Below are 18,843 nucleotides of genomic sequence, written 5' to 3' on the forward strand. Positions count from 1 at the left end.
ATCCCTCTTGTTTCTTCCAATCATCCCTGTCAGCGTTCCTTTCCTCCGTCAGATTGGGTTCCAGCAGTCATCCCCCACCAGGGAATCTTCCCTTTCAACTGCGCCGTCTCCCATCAGACAAATGGATATTAGCTGGTTAATTTTTAATTCCTGAAATGCAAGGGAGCCCACGTGCTTTCATGGCTGGGAGGAGAGCTAATGGCCCCCCAGATTAGGTATCATGAGCGGATATCTGGGAATGCACCCTGGGGATTGTCATATGCTGGTGTGTCCATTGAACTCCATTAAGAGTCTTGGAGTGAGGCAGAAAACCTCTCAAAGACACAGTCCAACTATTGACCCTTTTGGGAGGCACAATGAAAGTTCTGGGCTGAAAAGATATTGAGTGGATACTGCGAGTAGTTCATTAGGGCGTAGTGGGAGGAAATACAAGATAAGGGTTTGTATCCCATGCAACTGAGCCATTTTCCAACCACAACACGTGTTCGGGTTGCTTTGATTTTTAGTGCTGCAACAGCTTCCTCAAACTTTTACGTGACCGGACGTTTCGTCGAAAGATGTTTGATCCCCGGACGTTTGGTCCCCAGACGTTTGGTCCCCAGACGTTTGGTAGAATGGACGTTTGGTAGAACGGACGTTTGGTCGCCGGGTTCGCTCGCTGTCAAATTATGACAGAGACTTTACTGTTGATATTTTGATATTAGATATTTAGATATTAAACTCACTCTCTCATGATTATAATTTTGAGAGCTGGTTTCAACAGTAACAACCCGGCGCCCAAATGTCCGTTCTACCAAACGTCCGGTCGACCAAACGTCCATTCTACCAAACGTCCGTTCTACCAAACGTCCGGTCTACCAAACGTCCGGTCGACCAAACGTCCGGGGACCAAACGTCTTTCGGCGAAACGTCCGAGTACCAAACTTTTATGTGAAGCAAACCAACTAAATTGCGTATCAGTGCACACAGACAACAATAATGGTTGATTTATATTAAATACAATCATATGGTTGATAAATTATTAGTATAGTAGGAGACTGCGTATTCGTGCACACAGACAACAATAATGGTCAATTTATATTAAATACAATTACATGGTTGATAAATGAGTCATTTCGTTCATTTTGGGTGTTTTTTTTCTTACCGTGTCTGTCACTTTTGAAGAATGATACACTTTAGATCAAGATGACAGGACTACATTCCCTGAAAAATGAATGCAACACAAGGGTCAGGTGTACATGAACTCAATATGTAAATACGTACAAGCATATGAATTACTTATTCTTGTAAGCACAGAAAAAAGAATCGCTGTTTTCAGTATTATTGGTGGCAACGGGTTGTTTTTTTTATTGGATCAGATGTTCCATTAAGGCGAGGACTGCCATGTAAGCAAATGAGTCATGACAGCAGCACAAACCGCCTGATGATGCCCGATCACCAGACCTCACACCGGCGTTATTAACTGGCTGCCTAGCCACCGCCGCTTCCCCCTGACAGTGACACATGCGTTGACTGAATATAACGCCATCATCCATTTCTTCACTCTGTCTCACCTAGAGTAAGCGAGGGAGGAAATTAAATAAGATCTGAGGGAATTGAAGGGGAGGAGGCACCATTTTGAGTTTCCTTGACTTGGAGCAATAGTAGACCTGAGAACGACGTCACAAAATATATTTTCTACAAACTGCTATGTCAACATATTGAAGTACAACAATACAGCATGTCGAGTTCAAATACAGGTAAACCATGGTATATGCTGCATTGTGATAGGGAAACATAACTTAATTTCTATGATTTTGAATGAACTAGGGAACTGAAAAACTGCACACTATTTTCTAAGAATGAATCATCATTTCCATTTTTTTGCCCTGGCTGAAAATTTGTTAGGCAACTGATTGATTTAGAACGACAGATGAGTGATAGATCTGAAGAACTAATTGCGTTTAAAGCTAGCTAAAACCTTTAATCTGGATGGCCAATAATTGACAAACTGACAAATGACCCAATTGATTCCTGGCTTCCATTCTCATTCATCTTTACACCCCATGAGTTACTCCAAGGACGTTTTTATAGCCATGCAATGCTTGACCAAACTTTTCACTTACAGAGATGTGACAGTGGGCCCTGGAATATACAGCATCATGTTCGTAGATAGCCCGATACCATTCGGAGTCAGCCTACCAGGCATAAATCAAAGTGCTGAATAGTGTGTTTACTGTGATGTCACCTCCACACTGTCATCTCAGGTTCTCTTGAGACAATAGAAATGCAGGTACAATACGATGAGCGATGAGGCGCACGTCGTTGGTCAAACAGTACCACCGTCACTGGAGAATACATGCTTTGTCAGCATTGCCTCTTTCACATATCAGGGCTAAGTCCATGTGTACAACCAATAATAAGGTGGGGGGGAAATACACACAGAATTGCCAAATTACAAGACCGGGAAACAGGTGCCATTTTAATCCCTGCCTAACTGTCCCTCCAACAATCTATCCTACTATTCAAAATACTTTGGGTTAAGGACAAACTGAGAGCAATACTTTTTAGGGTCATTGGGAGACTAAGGGGTACATGGGTTGATATCCAACCCCTGACTGCAGCAGATTGGCAGATGGACTGAACCCAACAGATGAACAGCCCCCTCAAATAATGATTTATACTATGTATTTTGATGCTGGGTTATGTTACAAGTAGAAACATGACAAAAATAGGTATACTGTAGATACTTGCTAAGGAGAGGAAAGCCAGGTACGCATAGGGACAACAAGAGACTGGCACAGGGAGAGGACAGACAGATATGTTAAATAAACAGACAGGTATCCTAAAATCACGGCAATGATAAAGTATAAGTATAATGTAGTTAGATAAAGCGTTGACTGACCCAATGAAATAATTAATTCACATATATTGTCGTAATGGGTACTCGGACGTTTCGTCGAAAGACGTTTGGTCCCCGGACGTTTGGTCCCCAGACGTTTGGTAGAACGGACGTTTGGTAGAACGGACGTTTGGTAGACCGGACGTTTGGTAGAACGGACATTTGGTCGCCGGGGTGTTACTGTTGAAACCAGCTCTCAAAATTATAATCATGAGAGAGAGTGAGTTTAATATCTAAATATCTAATATCAAAATATCAACAGTAAACTCTGTCATAATTTGACAGCGAGCGAACCCGGCGACCAAACGTCCGTTCTACCAAGCGTCTGTTCTACCAAACGTCCGGTCGACCAAACGTCTTTTGACGAAACGTCCGGTCACGGTCGTAATGCCAACAAACTACATCTGTACCTTCTTTTTGCTACTGTCATTCCTTCGCTAGGTTCTCCTTATTTTTTTGTAGGCATGGCTTTTATATCTGTTAATACGTTATACGCTCATGCAAACGACCCCATTTTCAACCCATATGAAATTCCATTCGATACAGAGACAGACAGATGGAAATAAAACGATAGGTAGGTGTGCAGGTCAATACTATAGATAATTAGATTCTTCCTTGAATACACGTACACTCCTATTATTGTCAACGTCAGGGTTGTGTTATCAGAACGCCTCTTAAAAAGTGCAGTTCAATGACTTTGTGCTTAGCATGGCATTTTTTTAGGCCGCGTGCCGACTCATGCGGAAGAAGCCCGCTGACAGAATGATGATTCCTAACCTCTTTTTGCTGCTTAGCAAACACAGACAGCACAGCGTGTAAACGGAGGGCTTAGGGATACCCACTTGGGTGGGTGGAAGCAATGAAACGTTGGAATCAAAATGGAGGGGAAAAAAAAGATGGGGTGAGAAGAGATAGAAAGCAGTCATCAAGGCAGTAGTGAGGGAGGATGATGCGGTGAACGGAGGCAAAAGAGCTATTTACCGGCAATGGAGAAGGGCGGGGGTAGAGTAAAATAGGCATTGACAGATACTTGGGGGTTGCGCAGGTGGAAACAGATGGCAGAGGGAGGAAGATCCCGGATGGGTGTGACCCCCGGCTTAGATCGGGTGGTTGTGGTGGAGGGCATTGGACGGGACAAGTACTTCTAAGAGGGTGCGGGGGCATTAACAAAGCGTGAAATTAAAGCTGCCATGCTGCAGCAAAAAGGCCCTGGGCCTTGATTCAAGCCAAGCATCCTCATCAGCCCACTGTAGGAAGGCTGGCCATTGGAAGGCTGCTGAGGAGGTAATAGAGCCTGTCGTATTACTGTAATGATGTGTGGAGAAAGGACGGAGAGAAGGGAGATTATAAACAGGACCTTTAATCACCGCGCCGTGACGACATTTCTCTATCTGCTACATGTCATGCTACCATACAGGTGGGAGTGATGGGAAAGCAGAAACCAATGCTAAATTTGTATTACGGTATGAGGTGTTATGGGGCTTTATACCATGTGGACTGACATTTAAATGGCTTTTTGAGAGGTAGTTTGCCCAGTTCTATATTTTTTAGTTGGTTTAGGGGAAGGGTGTCAGACTCGGGTTGGTTCGCGGGCCGCTTTAATGTTAACTTGATTTCACGTGGGCCGGACCATTTTAGATATAATATTTAGATTTTTTTTTATAAATGGATTAAATGAACTGGGTTAAAGGGCCTGAATATTCAGTTTTTTATAGATCTAAAACAATGTTTATTTTAGCTTTTTTTAAATATATTTTTGGATTTTACAAAATGATTTTTGAACTAAAAACACAGAAAAAATGATTAAAAAAATTACAATTATTTATTTAAAAGGGGGGAAAATCAGGAAATTTAATATACATCTATAATCTTCATTTTAATTTGATCCTAAAACAGAAAGTCGGCACTCATCATTTACTTTCCCGGGCCACACAAAATGATGCAGCGGGCCAGATTTGGCCCCCGGGCCGCCACTTTGACACCTGTGGTTTAGGGTAAAAATTCAGATCCAAATTGGAAAAAAATGTAAATAATGGATGTTTTTATGTGAAGTATTTGACATAATCGTTTAATATCAACTATTGCAACCTTTTTTTATCCCCTTTGGTTTTTTTGTGGCAGACAAAAATAGAGCTTTATCTTTACTCACAGAGATGAACATTTAGGATAATTTTTCTTAAGTAAAAATGATATAATTTTTAGTCGATCTTAAATCTATGATTATAGTCAGTTTTCCACTTACATACCGACCGATTTACAAATCTAGTTTTTCGTTACAAATCTTCAAAATAGAAGTCTTCTATGACCTACTCTCAGAAGTAGCCTATTCTTCTCCAAACAAGGATAGTAGAGACAAATATAGATTATGCAATTGATAGGGCCTTGTAACTGAATAAATCTGGTAAATGGTTTGTGTGTTGCAATGGTAGTGGAAGGAGGGTTTTGTTTCTTTTTGAGTGGCCAAAAAAAAGGTAACAGAATCTTCCTTTGAGTGAAGTCATGGCTTCTCCAGAGAGAGGCAATTGATCAGTGTCAGGGCGACTGCACAAAATGGAAACACCCATCAGTTTCTAAATTCACACATTGAGTATTTCCATTCCTTCGGAGCACCTGGTATCGACTAACACTCCATTTCTAGAGACAAACGGTGGCGTCTCTAATCCTCGCACAACTATTTCCCTTAAAGAGTAATGCGTAACCACCAGATTGGAATTCAAGTCCACTAATGCGGCACTCCCATATAAACAGTTTGGACTGGATGCACATATTCTGGTGGGAGCTGATCAATGTTGAAGTCATTAGGCAACTTATCTCCTCATTAGACCCATCCTCAACAACATTCATCTCTTGCTACAGGCCACGATTTGGACGAGCTAGAGGCAATTTACAGAAGATGTAAAAAATACATAAATAAATAAGTGTTTTTTAATTCAGGTGCATTTTGTATAAAATGTATGATATTTTCCTTCAGATCCAAATTTTTGCCTGGAGCTTCTTTTCCAGTTTCTAATAGGTTATTTAGTTTATAGTAGTTTTCTAGTTAGTACGATACTTTGGTTCAAAAAGAGGCTTGACGTCAAGGCCAGACTTCCCTCTCCCGAGCCACTTAATCTCTTCTACGGGGATCCTGAAGTGTTTCTAGACCAGCCAGGACACAGCGTCTCGTCTCCTTGGCCAATCCTGAGGGGTCCTCCCAGTGTGATGTGCCTTGAACATCTTACTAGGGAGGCGTCCAAATCAGATGCCTGTGCCACTTCATTTTCTTGATGCGAAGGAAAGCCGGCCCTTTATTCTGAGCCGCTCCCAGATGACTGGGCTTCTCGTCCTAACTACTAAGGAAAATATTTTTGGCCTACTGTATCAGGAATCTTGTTCTTTTGGTCAGGGTGCACAGCTCGTGACGTAGATCGAATGGTAAATAGAGAACTTTGTCATTCGGCTCAGGTCCGCAGACTTATGCCGAGTCTGCATCAATACTTGATGCCAAACTGATCGAGTTGTCGATCTTCACTCAATTCTTTCCTCACTCGTGAACAAGACCTGGAATGATTACATTTTAGATTTTGATAGAGTAGAGCACATGTGTCAAAGTGGCGGCCCGGGGGCCAAATCTGGCCCACCGCATCATTTTGTGTGGCCCGGGTAAGTAAATCATGAGTGCCGACTTTCTGTTTTAGGATCAAATTAAAATGAAGAGTATAGATATATATAACATTTCCTGATTTTCCCCCTTTTAAATCAATAATTGTAATTTTTTAATCCATTTTTTTCTGTGTTTTTAGTTCAAAAATCATTTAGTAAAATCTAAAAATATATTTAAAAAAAAAGCTAAAATAAACATTGTTTTAGATCTATAAAAAACTGAATATTCAGGGTTTTTAATCCAGTTCTTTTAATCCATTTATATAAAAAAATCTAAATATTATATCTAAAATGGTCCAGCCCACATGAAATCGAGTCTACGTTAACGCGGCCCACGAACCAACCGAGTCTGACACCCCTGGAGTAGAGATTATTTTAGATTTTGGTTGGTTGGTTTGGTTCTAATCCAAATAATCTGAAAGTTTTGGCGAAGGTTCGTTTGCCATTTGCTCTTGAGCATCCATCATTGCCCACTGAACAGAGACGCTTTGCTTTGGATTTCCCACTCCGAGACACTTGTTGCTAGGTAACCGGAATTTATCAACCGCCGCCTCTAATCTCTTGTATTGCATGTTTTTTACTCTAAAGTTGCCACAAAACACACTCGCAACCGGCAGCAGCGTTTTCCGCAGTTCAGGGCGAAAATTGTTTTGTATTTACTGTAATGGATGCCAGATGTCAGTTTCATACCACAGGCTATGTTGCTGTGATGCATCAATACTTAATCTTGCGTGTCTGTTTGAACGCCTGGCTCCTTGCATATGTCCATGTGTGTATGTGTGTGTATGTGTGTGCGTTTCACACTCCAGTCTATTCATCTGCACAGCAACACAACACAATTATTACTATTTCAAGGGGAAACGTGACTTGAGTTTATCACTTTTTATAGTATTCTTATAGCAACTGCCCGGGATGCTCCTCTGGCTATGATATACAGTTTTGTAGAATGAAGTATGAACTTCTCTGCAGTAGTAGCTAAAGCTATTTTGAAGGTGACCCTACAGTAATATGTTGCCAAGAGCTCCCAGGAAAGTATTTGTCACCGGGGTCTCTAGTGCATGGATGAAAACTGGCTAATTAGATGATCAGTTTACAGTTTCTGGCGTCAGTAGCACCAAAAATACATCATTATCTTCATAATGTTTCACATTAGGCAAATAGACATTCCGATTTTGTCATTGTTGAATTTTGGATATTTGCAGGAGTTTAAAAAAGAAAGTTTTGTTGTGTTTTATCTGTGCTTTATTGTGGAGGATGTGATGCTCGTTTTGAATCAAGGTTGTGTTAGAAAATATGGTTAACTGTAGAATAAAACTGGATTTACAAAATATTACTACTGTATTTTGCTGTTTAATATAACCCCCATTTAATACCCGGGTATATTAAACGGCAGGGGTATATTAAATGGCGCACAAACGGGAAGGTACGATCCACCACACACTCTTTATGCCGTGACGGGGTGCATCAATGTTTTGCAGACGAAACCTACTTACCGGTCAGGTTAAAACTACTTACTGCTGAATAAAGTCTGACTTGGAATTTTAATGAACTTAAGTATCTCTAATTATGCCCCCATGAACACCATACAAATCTTGCCAAAAAAGCTGACTTGCCGTTTAATATACCCGGGTATATTAAATGCCAGGGGTATATTAAATGGCGCAAAAACGTGAGGCTCAAAAAAGCAAAAATCATTTAATATACCCGGGTATATTAAACGGCAAAATATGGTACTACAATATTTTTTTAAATGAAATTACTTTGACTTGTAGTGAGTCATCATCATATTTGGTCCCTTGCCTAATAAAGTATTAATTACTGTATATTTGAAATTACAAAATGAAATATACATATTGTAAACATTTGTAACCTGATTTTTTTCATCTTTTTTAGAAGAATCGTGAAGTTCTACTGCCTTATTTCAATGCATATTCAAACTTTTAGTCTACTGTCAAACATACCATATTTGCTAGATACGATCCCACATTTCGCTGGAATGTTTATTGAATAATGAAAGCTTTTGCAAGCGAAAGCGTCCGCCCCGGATCACCTCGCCACCGTAAAAGATCGTGATCCCTTCCCGTATCTCCGGCCCTGAGTATGCGAGTGGGCGTGGTTGAGTTAGTCGGGGTGGTAAATGACACATTTGCGTTATTATGCGAGAGGAGACCGCCATCACGCTCTAGAGTGCTTGCGTTCCACACTACAGGTTTAATTGTGTTCTCCAGTGGTCGTCAGGTCACCCCTACGTGTGGGGCGGCTGGGGCTTTTGCAATTATTAAGTTATGGAATTAGTCATGTTTTATGCAAGATATGGTTTATTTTTTTCTTGAATTCCATTCTTAGCGTTTTATCTGCTTATCTTTTCTCTTTTTTGAAATAAATAAATGACCGTATCGAACGCAATGTCTTGCGTTATGGCGTTTCGTCTTTGTCACCTTGCGGTTTTGTGAGTGTCAAGTCGAATTGGTGGGCATATAAGACGTACCCTTGATTTAGTCATCATTTTTTCGAGTTACAAATATGGCTTGTATGCGAGAAAATATGGTTCTGTGTACTATATGCTAGCCTGTAGTCACTTGATTGTGTTGGGCCACAATTAACTAAGCATTAGGATATTTAGGGTAGTTTGTATGTGGGAATCGGGTTTAATGCTAGTGAATTGTTAGAAAGATATACTTTTTTTCAGGGGACTGAATTTTCTGGTTCTTGAAATTCCTGGTTATAGTAGAAAAATCACGGATTTAAGGAAACATTATCCTTGTGGTCATATAGTGTACGACCACCTCGAGCATAACTGTTTTTCATCGTGACCGGACGTTTCGTCGAAAGGCATTTGGTCCCCGGACGTTTGGTCGACCAGACGTTTGGTCAACCGGACGTTTGGTCGACCGGACGTTTGGTCGACCGGACGTTTGGTCGACCAGACGTTTGGTAGAACAGACGTTTGGTCGCCGGGTTCACTTGCTGTCAAATTATGATAGAGTTTACTGTTGATATTTTGATATTAGATATTTAGATATTAAACTCTCTCATGATTATAATTTTGAGAGCTGGTTTCAACAGTAACAACCCGGCGACCAAACGTCCATTCTACCAAACGTCCGTTTTTCATATCACAGCTAAGAAGACAACATTCCAGTTACTTACATATTAATATCAATGAAAAATAAAGAGGCTTTAAGCTTTTTGTGACAATTGGCAGAATTCAATATACCTTGAGTTTCATGGACATTATTACCAACATAAAAAGAGGGTGACGTGTTACCTACCTACACGTCAGGAGCCAGACGGACAGTCACGTCAGCCACTTTATTCCTAAAATGACAGAAAGTTAAACAATTTTTTTTCATGTTGATGAAAATCAATAAAACACAGTAATAAAGCTTTTATTTTCTCTCTTTCCAACCCCCGCTTGGTGCCTACAGGAGTGTCTCTCATCTTTGTGCGTCATTTGTATTCGCCTCACAATGGTGCTGTCATAATGAATGCGGAGGGCAATCAATCTTCTCATCCGACACTCCCGACACCGCAAAGGTGATGAGCGAAGTAGAACAACAAAAGTTTCAAATCTGTCTCTAAGTATTGCGAAACAAGGCCTGTCCCATCAGTTCTATTAGAGTTAAACAGCAACACGCTGGTTGTGTTCAGGCGTGACGGGACTCTGCAGTTAATTGCGTGTGATGGAGAAAAGAAGGGATAAGTACATCGTTAAAAGTGAATGAAACATTTGGAGGGCCTGGATATTGATGACCTTCTGACCCGGTGAATTAAGAAAAAAAAAAGCTAATTGTAAATATCCATTGTAATTCTGTACAATTGCCTTATTTGGATGTCTATAGTTTAGATTAGATTAGATGAATCTTTATTCATCACGTATTTGGGAAATTCACTTTGTTGCAGTAGCAAAAAGGTGAAAACAAAGACACAGGAAAATACATTGTAAATAAAATAGGTACCGTATTTTCACGACTATAAGGCACACATAAAAGTCTTAAATTTTCTCCAAAATAGACAGGGCGCTTTATAATCCAGTGCGCTTTATATATGGACCAATACTAAAATTGTTATCACGATAAAATAAAATAAATCAGTCGATAGGGTACACCATCCTCTACAGCTCTCACAACGACGGCAAGCAGCCCCCAACTCTACTATTTTCCCCGTAGAAAAAGTACTGCGCAGTGACTGCTGGGATATATAGTTCTTTTGTCAATACACCCAATGGATTATGGGCTGGACATCGACATCAACACAACTTTACGAAGCATGGAAGGAAGCGTTGGAATAGTTACGCTATCTACTATTTGCGAATGGATTGTGGCCTGGAAATCGACATCAACACAGCTTTACGAAGCATGAAAGAGAGCGTTGGAATAGTTACGCTAGCTACTCGATTGTGTTCCAATTCGGGTGACGATTCTCTGAACCGAATCGTGTTCGTATCATGTGGTATTTTCTTCGTATTGAAATCCAAATCTGCGTCGCTAGATAAATATGTATCGAATTGGCCTAATGCCAAAGATTCCTATAAGTGTCTTTAAGAGGATGACATAATATATTCCCTCCCTCAAAGTTTTTAATCTTTTATAAATCAAACATGTGTTTTTGTTCCTTTTGGGGCCGTTCCGAAAACAAGAAATTCCCCCAGAGTCAAACTCGGATCGGCATCGTAAGCAGAGCAGCTGAAGCCGGTCGACAGAAGCAAGCGTTACGCTGAGTGATGAACACACAAAATACACCGACGGCCTTTTGTCTCTTCGGGGGAATGCTCACTGTAAGGAAATAAGCCCCGCTTGCAACCCCAGGCATTGCAAACGCCCGCTAAGTGACGGAACTAAATAAAGACAAAAGCCACCAGGAGGCTTTGTGATGAGCAGCTGAGTAAACAGTGGGCAGACAGCCCACCACGTAGGGTCACGGGCCGGCCAGACTCGTCTGCGCTGACGTCTGCCTCCAAATATGCCGCCGTCGCGCAATTTATAGCATGCGATGTGCTTGACCTTTAATTAAAAAATACCCAACACGAGCACATCTATAATAACTGGAGCACGTAATTGTTGTTAATTGCTGTAGACACCTGACCTCTCTGTTCCAAATAAAGGTTGCTTATTAGAGTGGCTTTTTGAAAACACACCCGAGACCCTTTGATACCTTGAATTAGGGCCTTTTTCTTGGGGTCTCCGTCTTAATTAATTTTTAACTCAGAGCTGACTAAAATGAAAGTATTGCATCTTGGGACTGATGAATTGTGCCACATTTTTTGTTTAGGATGCTCTATACTGGCCCCTATTGGCTTGGAGACTATTGGCTGTTTGAATAAAACTTGAATAAGTTTTCTAAAACATTTTTTTCCCCATACAAAAGTTGTTATACAGCGTACACAATTTGAAATGATCAAAAAATTTATAACATATGGGTTTAAGATGCTCTATACTGGCCCCTATTGGCTTGGAGACGACTGGCGGTTTGAATAAAACGAGAAAATGTTTTTTTAAACATTTCTTTTCCCGTACCAAAGTTGTTATACAGCGTACACAATTTGAAATGATCAAAAAATGTATAAAATGCGGGTTTAAGATGCTCTATACTGGCCCCTATTGGCTTGGAGACTATTGGCGGTTTGAATAAAACAAGAATATGTTTTTTTTTTTAACATTTCTTTTCCCGTACCAAAGTTGTTATACAGCGTACACAATTTGAAATGATCAAAAAATGTATAAAATGCGGGTTTAAGATGCTCTATACTGGCCCCTATTGGCTTGGAGACTATTGGCTGTTTGAATAAAACAAGAATACATTTTTTTTAACATTTCTTTTCCCGTACAAAAGTTGTTATACAGCGTACACAATTTGAAATGATAAAAAATGTATAAAATACGGGGTTAAGATGCTCTATACTGGCCCCTATTGGCTTGGAGAATATTGGCTGTTTGAATAAAACTAGAATACGTTTTTTTAACATTTCTTTTCCCGTACAAAAGTTGTTATACAGCGTACACAATTTAAAATGATAAAAAATGTATAAAATACGGGGTTAAGATGCTCTATACTGGCCCCTATTGGCTTGGAGAATATTGGCTGTTTGAATAAAACTAGAATACGTTTTTTTAAGCATTTTTTCCCGCACAAAAGTTGTTATACAGCGTACACAATTTGAAATGATAAAAAAATGTATAAAATACGGCTTCAAGATGCTCTATACTGGCCCCTTTTTTCCCGTACAAAAAGCGTACACAATTTGTAATGATGAAAAAATTGTATAAAATACGGGAAAAATGTATGTTATATTTCTCAGCATGTCATTTATGGAGTACGCTGTGCTGGGGAAACCAAAAAAAACAAATTAAAGTTTGGAATCTTATTTTGTAAGTGGAGGAAGCTACATGCTCCAGAGATGCAGGAACCAATAACGTTGGAAAAAGTGGGCCACGGGCTCCCGAGTCATGGAATGAGTGTAAGAGGCTTGAGGAGATCCTATTAAACGCGCCTCAGTGACACCTGCTCCTTTCGGCTCTGCTGACCTGTATCTTTGTCACACAATTCTTCCTTTGACATTTTCACTTGAAATTGAAGAGGAAGAGAGGCTTTCATCATAAAAATGACACCAAATACCTATATAGATGTGCCATTGTGTCAAGTTGAGCCAGGAGAGTCACTATTAGCTATATAGCCTTTTATAGAATTCAATGTTTGGATTAACCTTTAAAAAATATCCTTTGTAAATTTCATTTTCTCTAACATATTTGTATAGATTAGACACCATTGTCTAATCTATACAAATATGGTAGAGAAAATGAAATTTACAAAGGATATTTTTTAAAGTAAAGATAAGTGATAACTTTTTATACTGATAAAGAGAATCAAAAAGGCGTATTTTTGGCTGTAAATTGTCTGATGTTTACAAGAGCATATTTTAAGCGGGATAGAATGAAATAGTTTCTTAAGTTTCCAATTCTTGGGGAAAAAAGAAAACATTTTGGGTTCATTTACTGACTTTATGAGTTTTTAACATGTAAGCTTCCTTGAAGTCACTGAAAAGTTGATATGAAAAATAGGAAGTTGGTATAAAGCTTTGACTTTTCTTTTTACACAAAAGCTCACAAAACACGAGGCTCGCTGAACTTGGTTTTCTTTGATTCTGAAAAGTATGAATCAAACGTAACAAACACTTCCCAAAACCAAGTACATAAATCATCTTTGACACGTACAAAAATGTTTGCCAGCCTTATTAAATATTCTGAAATTTTCGGTTCTTGGGGCGTTGTTTTTTTTATGCCTTTTATCTTTAGAAAAAAATTGGGTCACATTGAAGAAAGACTAAAAATCATCTAAACTCTTTGCAAAACATGTTTTAACGATTTAGTTTTGCCGTTTCAAAAAGATATTTTATAGCTGTTTCATTAAAGCATCTCAATCAAAAACCACAGAACAGCTTCCCTAAAGATATTTTGCCAATGTTTCCAATAACACTTTAGGATTATTTAACTTTCTAATAACTCTTTGATCGTTACAAACACATTAAGCAAACACACTGTTTACAGTTTGTATTGTCGTTATGTAAACATTTAAGACAAACTGTGCATGAAATTTAAGTATGTTTTGAAATATTGCACAATATAGCTTTTAGTGGTATTAATGATGAACTTATTTTGAATGAAACCAGCAAAGAAATGCTAATTTTCTATATTATCATTTATGTATACAGTAATCCCTCGAATACGGGCAATGGACCCATGGTCCAAGAAGACAAAGGACTTGGAGTAAAACTCCCATTAACCTGTTTTGGGGGATTTATATCAAGCGGAGAGATAAGTATAGTATTTAAAGTATTTACATTTATAGGTACTCGGACGTTTGGTCGCCGGACTTTTGGTCGCCGGACGTTTGGTTGGCCGGAAGGTTATTGATAATTACCATTTAAAACTGTTGCTCAAATTCCCTAAATACAAACTGAGTTATTATTTAGTCATACTTAATGCCCTAGTAATTATTAGGCTAAAGAAAAGCTCCAAATTTCCCAGACTTTTATTGTGTTTTGTTGGAGAACTTGTTAAGACCCTGACTGATGTAGCTTCTTAAAGGGACAATGCATGTACATACAAACTCTTATACACTCACACGTCGGCTCAGTGAAACTGCTCAGTGCCATTGTTGGCTTTGATTGATGCGTAGACCATGTTGTTTTACCTTGTTTTGTCGCCGGACGTTTGGTCACGGGTTGTTTGGGTCCGGGCGACCAAACGTCAGGTCACGACATTTATATATATAAAGATTATATTTAGATATTAATACATTACAGTCGTTTGATATGCTTATAGCTGTAATATTTAATAAATATACACTTTTTTGATCATTGTACTTGTGTATCTGTATTTCTGTATAGGCGCGAAAACATGTATTGTGGTAGTAATAATGGGCGTGATCCTACTTTGCGTTTTTTCGTTTATCGCGGATATGTCTGGTCTACATTAACCGCGATATTCGAGGGATTACTGTAATTCTTTTGTAAAGCCACCATATATGTCTTTGTTCCCATTATAGAAAATTCCGTGGTTTCATCAAAGCTACTGTAACAGATTCTGCAAACATTTTGAAGGCTACGGAGCTTTCAATTTAACCACACGTTTTTGTCGACATAGGAACAATCAGTAGAAACAACATTGCAATAACGCCTTGAAGGCAGAAAATCTCATCTCAACCCAGCGTGAACCAGCCAACATTTTTTTTCTACCCGGCAACCTCCATATCAACCAATATCGCTCCGCCACTGGATGATTTCTTGAGCTGTGCTAATTCTTTGTGTTAGCCCTTTCTTCCCAGAGGGCACTGGCTTTTGTGCACATCATCACAGGAGGCTGTTTACTCTGCAAACTGGCTGATGAAAATAGCGGGAGGAGTCGAGTAGGCTTCCTCCAATCGGGGCGTGAGGGCTGGGGATAGCGTTGATGCTCCGAAAAACGAAGCGGTGCGGAACAAATAGGACTGAGAGGCTCAATGTCATCGGAGTCTAACGTAATTCAGCCAATGGCGTATTGATCTTCGGGTTAATGAAGACAAAGCACTTTTGAATGGTTAATTCTGAACGGCGAGAGCGTAAATTACGGTTTGTCCAATGATCCATCATTTGCAAAACAGTTTGTGCATTTCTCCAAACAATTAAGTGCACGTCGCAAAACTCAATGGATTGCTTGCAAAATTGAGTTCCTTATTCCATCTCTCAAAATTAAATTCCTGCGTCAATGAAAATGTCAGCGCTATCAGAAGGACGTGTCCTTGCGCCGTGTTCGGAAGAGAGTCTTATTGCCTCGTCTTGTTGTCAATACAACAGTGCGTTCTATGCAACTAAAAAAAGGAGCAATTGCGTTTTTTTTAAATGCACACAAGTGACAATGTTATGAAGATTAAACGATGGCACGAAGTCAACTACTGCATTCAATAGCATTTTAGAAATGTGGATGCTTCTAAAATGGAATAGAATTAGTACTACAAAACCAAATGGACCTGATGTTAGTAGGAAAAGATTGTTTATATGGCAATAAGTAAAAATGACTCATTTTACGGGCAAAATTTCTCCTCTGGATGTGTTTAAACCAGGGGTGTCAGACTCGGGTTGGTTCGCGGGCCGCTTTAACGTCAACTTGATTTCACGATATAATATTTAGATTTTGTTTTATAAATGGATTAAAAGAACTGGATTAAAAGCCCTGAATATTCAGTTTTTTATAGATCTAAAACAATGTTTATTTTAGCTTTTTTTAATATATTTTTAGATTTTCCAAAATGATTTTTGAACTAAAAACACAGGAAAATGGATTAAAAAATTACAATTATTGATTTAAAAGGGGGAAAATCAGAAAAATTAATATACATCTATACTCTTCATTTTAATTTGATCCTAAAACAGAAAGTCGGCACTGATGATTTACTTTCCCGGGCCACACAAAATGATGCGGCGGGCCAGATTTGGCCCCCAGGCCACCACTTTGACACATGTGGTTTAAACCATTGAAGTCTGCTCCCCTTTGTCTCATTACATCTCACCTTTGCCCTTCCACTGATGAAATTATTTTCTATCCGCTGCAACATCTTCATTCCCACCAACTCGGCTTCCTGACTTCTTTTTAACGGCGCCGTTTTTAATCCGTAAATCACTACTGTCGATGCATTTTACTCTTGAAGAGACACCTTATTTTTTCTTATCCATGGATTTGAAAACAAACAATTGAATTATAGCTCCAGATATTTCCATTAACTTGACCCCCCAAAAATTGATGGAACTGCTGAACATCCATGTATTTCAGTGGCTCTTTCCACGAAAATGTAAAAAAAAATGGAACGTCCAGTCCGGAGGCATGCGTGCCTCCTTGTGGACCACACACACATACACACACACACACACACACACACACACACACACACACACACAAACAAACGTCCACATTGCAGCACATGGCTGGTGTCGGCGGCTGACAAGTGGCCAGCAAGGAATGTGTCACACTGCCTCCAGCCTTAGCGTGGTTGGGGAGACGTAGATGAATGGCGACAATTCCGTGGCCGCCGCTTTCAGATGGGATTGTCCCCACAGCTCCTTCCCTTCTCTTGGTCGGGAGAGGGCTAAGGGGGAAGGCCACCACCCTCAAAAGATCACAAATCTTGGCCGTTGCGGAGTAAACAGACACATTGGTCTGCTGTGGATTGATTTTCCAACATTTTGCAATGTTGTTTTTGTGTGCCGCTAACTGAGCCTAGCACTAGATGTCTTGGAGTTATAGAAGATTGCACAAGATAAGCAAATATACAGATATCCAAGATATTTGAGTATTTGGCAAAACCGTGTGCGGTCGATTGGTCGCCGGTCTTTTAGTCGGCATCTTTTGGTCGCGGTCTTTTGGTCGCCCGGACCGCGACAACGGGCGACCAAAAGACCGGCGACCAAAAGACCGGCGACCAAAAGACCAACGACTAAAAGACCGGCGACAAAACAAGGTAAAACAACACGGTCTACGCATCAATAAAAGCCAACAATGGCTATGAGCAGTTTCACTGAGCCGACGTGTGAGTGTAGAAGAGTTTGTATGTACATGCGTTGTCCCTTTAAGAAGCTATGTCAGTCAGGGTCTTAACGAGTTCCCCAACAAAAAACAATAAAAGTCCGGGAAATGTGGAGCTTTTCTTTAGCCTAATAATTAATAGGGCATTAAGTATGACTAAATAGTAATTTGCAGTTTGTATTTAGGGAATTTGAGCAACGATTTAAATGGTAATTATCACTTACCTTCCGGGCGACCAAAAGATCGGCGCCCAAAAGACTGGCGGCCAATCGACCGTGTACCGGCAAAACAGGCTAACCTTGAGAAGTAAATGGATAATTTTTCCAAGAATTTTCAGCAACAATGTAGTCCTTAGAAAAGTTAATTTATAAACATTAAACACCATTTGAAGTCTTCAAAAAATTTAACAGGGATGACATAAAATGCAATTTCAAATTCAATTACCTTACAGATATTTTTTGAAGACTTCCAAAGAAAAATTTCCAAGACAGTTTGAAGTTTTCAATTCAATTTTGTAAGACTGAAACAAATATACATGTTTAAAAGCTTTCCTCAAAAGAAGCTCACAATTAATGATCTTTTTTCAGTTAAGTCCAAGCAATGTAACACATTTTTTCATGAACATACCAACCATTTTGTTAACCTCAAAGACATTTAGAGGCACGATAACGAGCAAGATGAAGGCGTTTCTCTCCAATATCACCATGTAAATATTTGCGAAATATATATATATATATATACAATATACTTACAATGACTGTATTCATGAAAATGATTACTGATTAAGTCAATGTTCCCTGTTGGAGAAGTTCTATTTACAGTCATTTGCAAGTCTGTGCACTTTGTGCATTTTACGATCTCTCAAATATTATGACTTGTTCTACACGCATCATATTAATAATTCAGCCTGAATATAGCTAATCAGTTCATTACGAGGCAGGAGCTGAGCAGATGCAAGAAGCTTACAGCACATGCATTATTAAATAAGACTCCTCGATGAACTTTTGTCGCTTGTGTTCCCAACATTGATGGATTTTCTCGAGGTGGGATTGGATATCGCTGAGGTTGGGCTAATTTAATTAAAGGAGTGTATTCGTTGTCGTAAACATGGATTGGAGTGTTTGTTACACCTAGTATGTGTTTTTGTTTACATCTTAAACAATGTAGTCTTACAAAGTGAAACTAACATTCATGTGGTTGGTGATTTTAGTCTTCTAGAAATCTTTTTGTCAACATCAAAGACAATTCAAGTCATCAAAGAGCGAA

This window comes from Stigmatopora argus, chromosome 12, assembly GCF_051989625.1.
Source record: "Stigmatopora argus isolate UIUO_Sarg chromosome 12, RoL_Sarg_1.0, whole genome shotgun sequence".
Classification (NCBI taxonomy): Eukaryota; Metazoa; Chordata; class Actinopteri; order Syngnathiformes; family Syngnathidae; genus Stigmatopora; species Stigmatopora argus.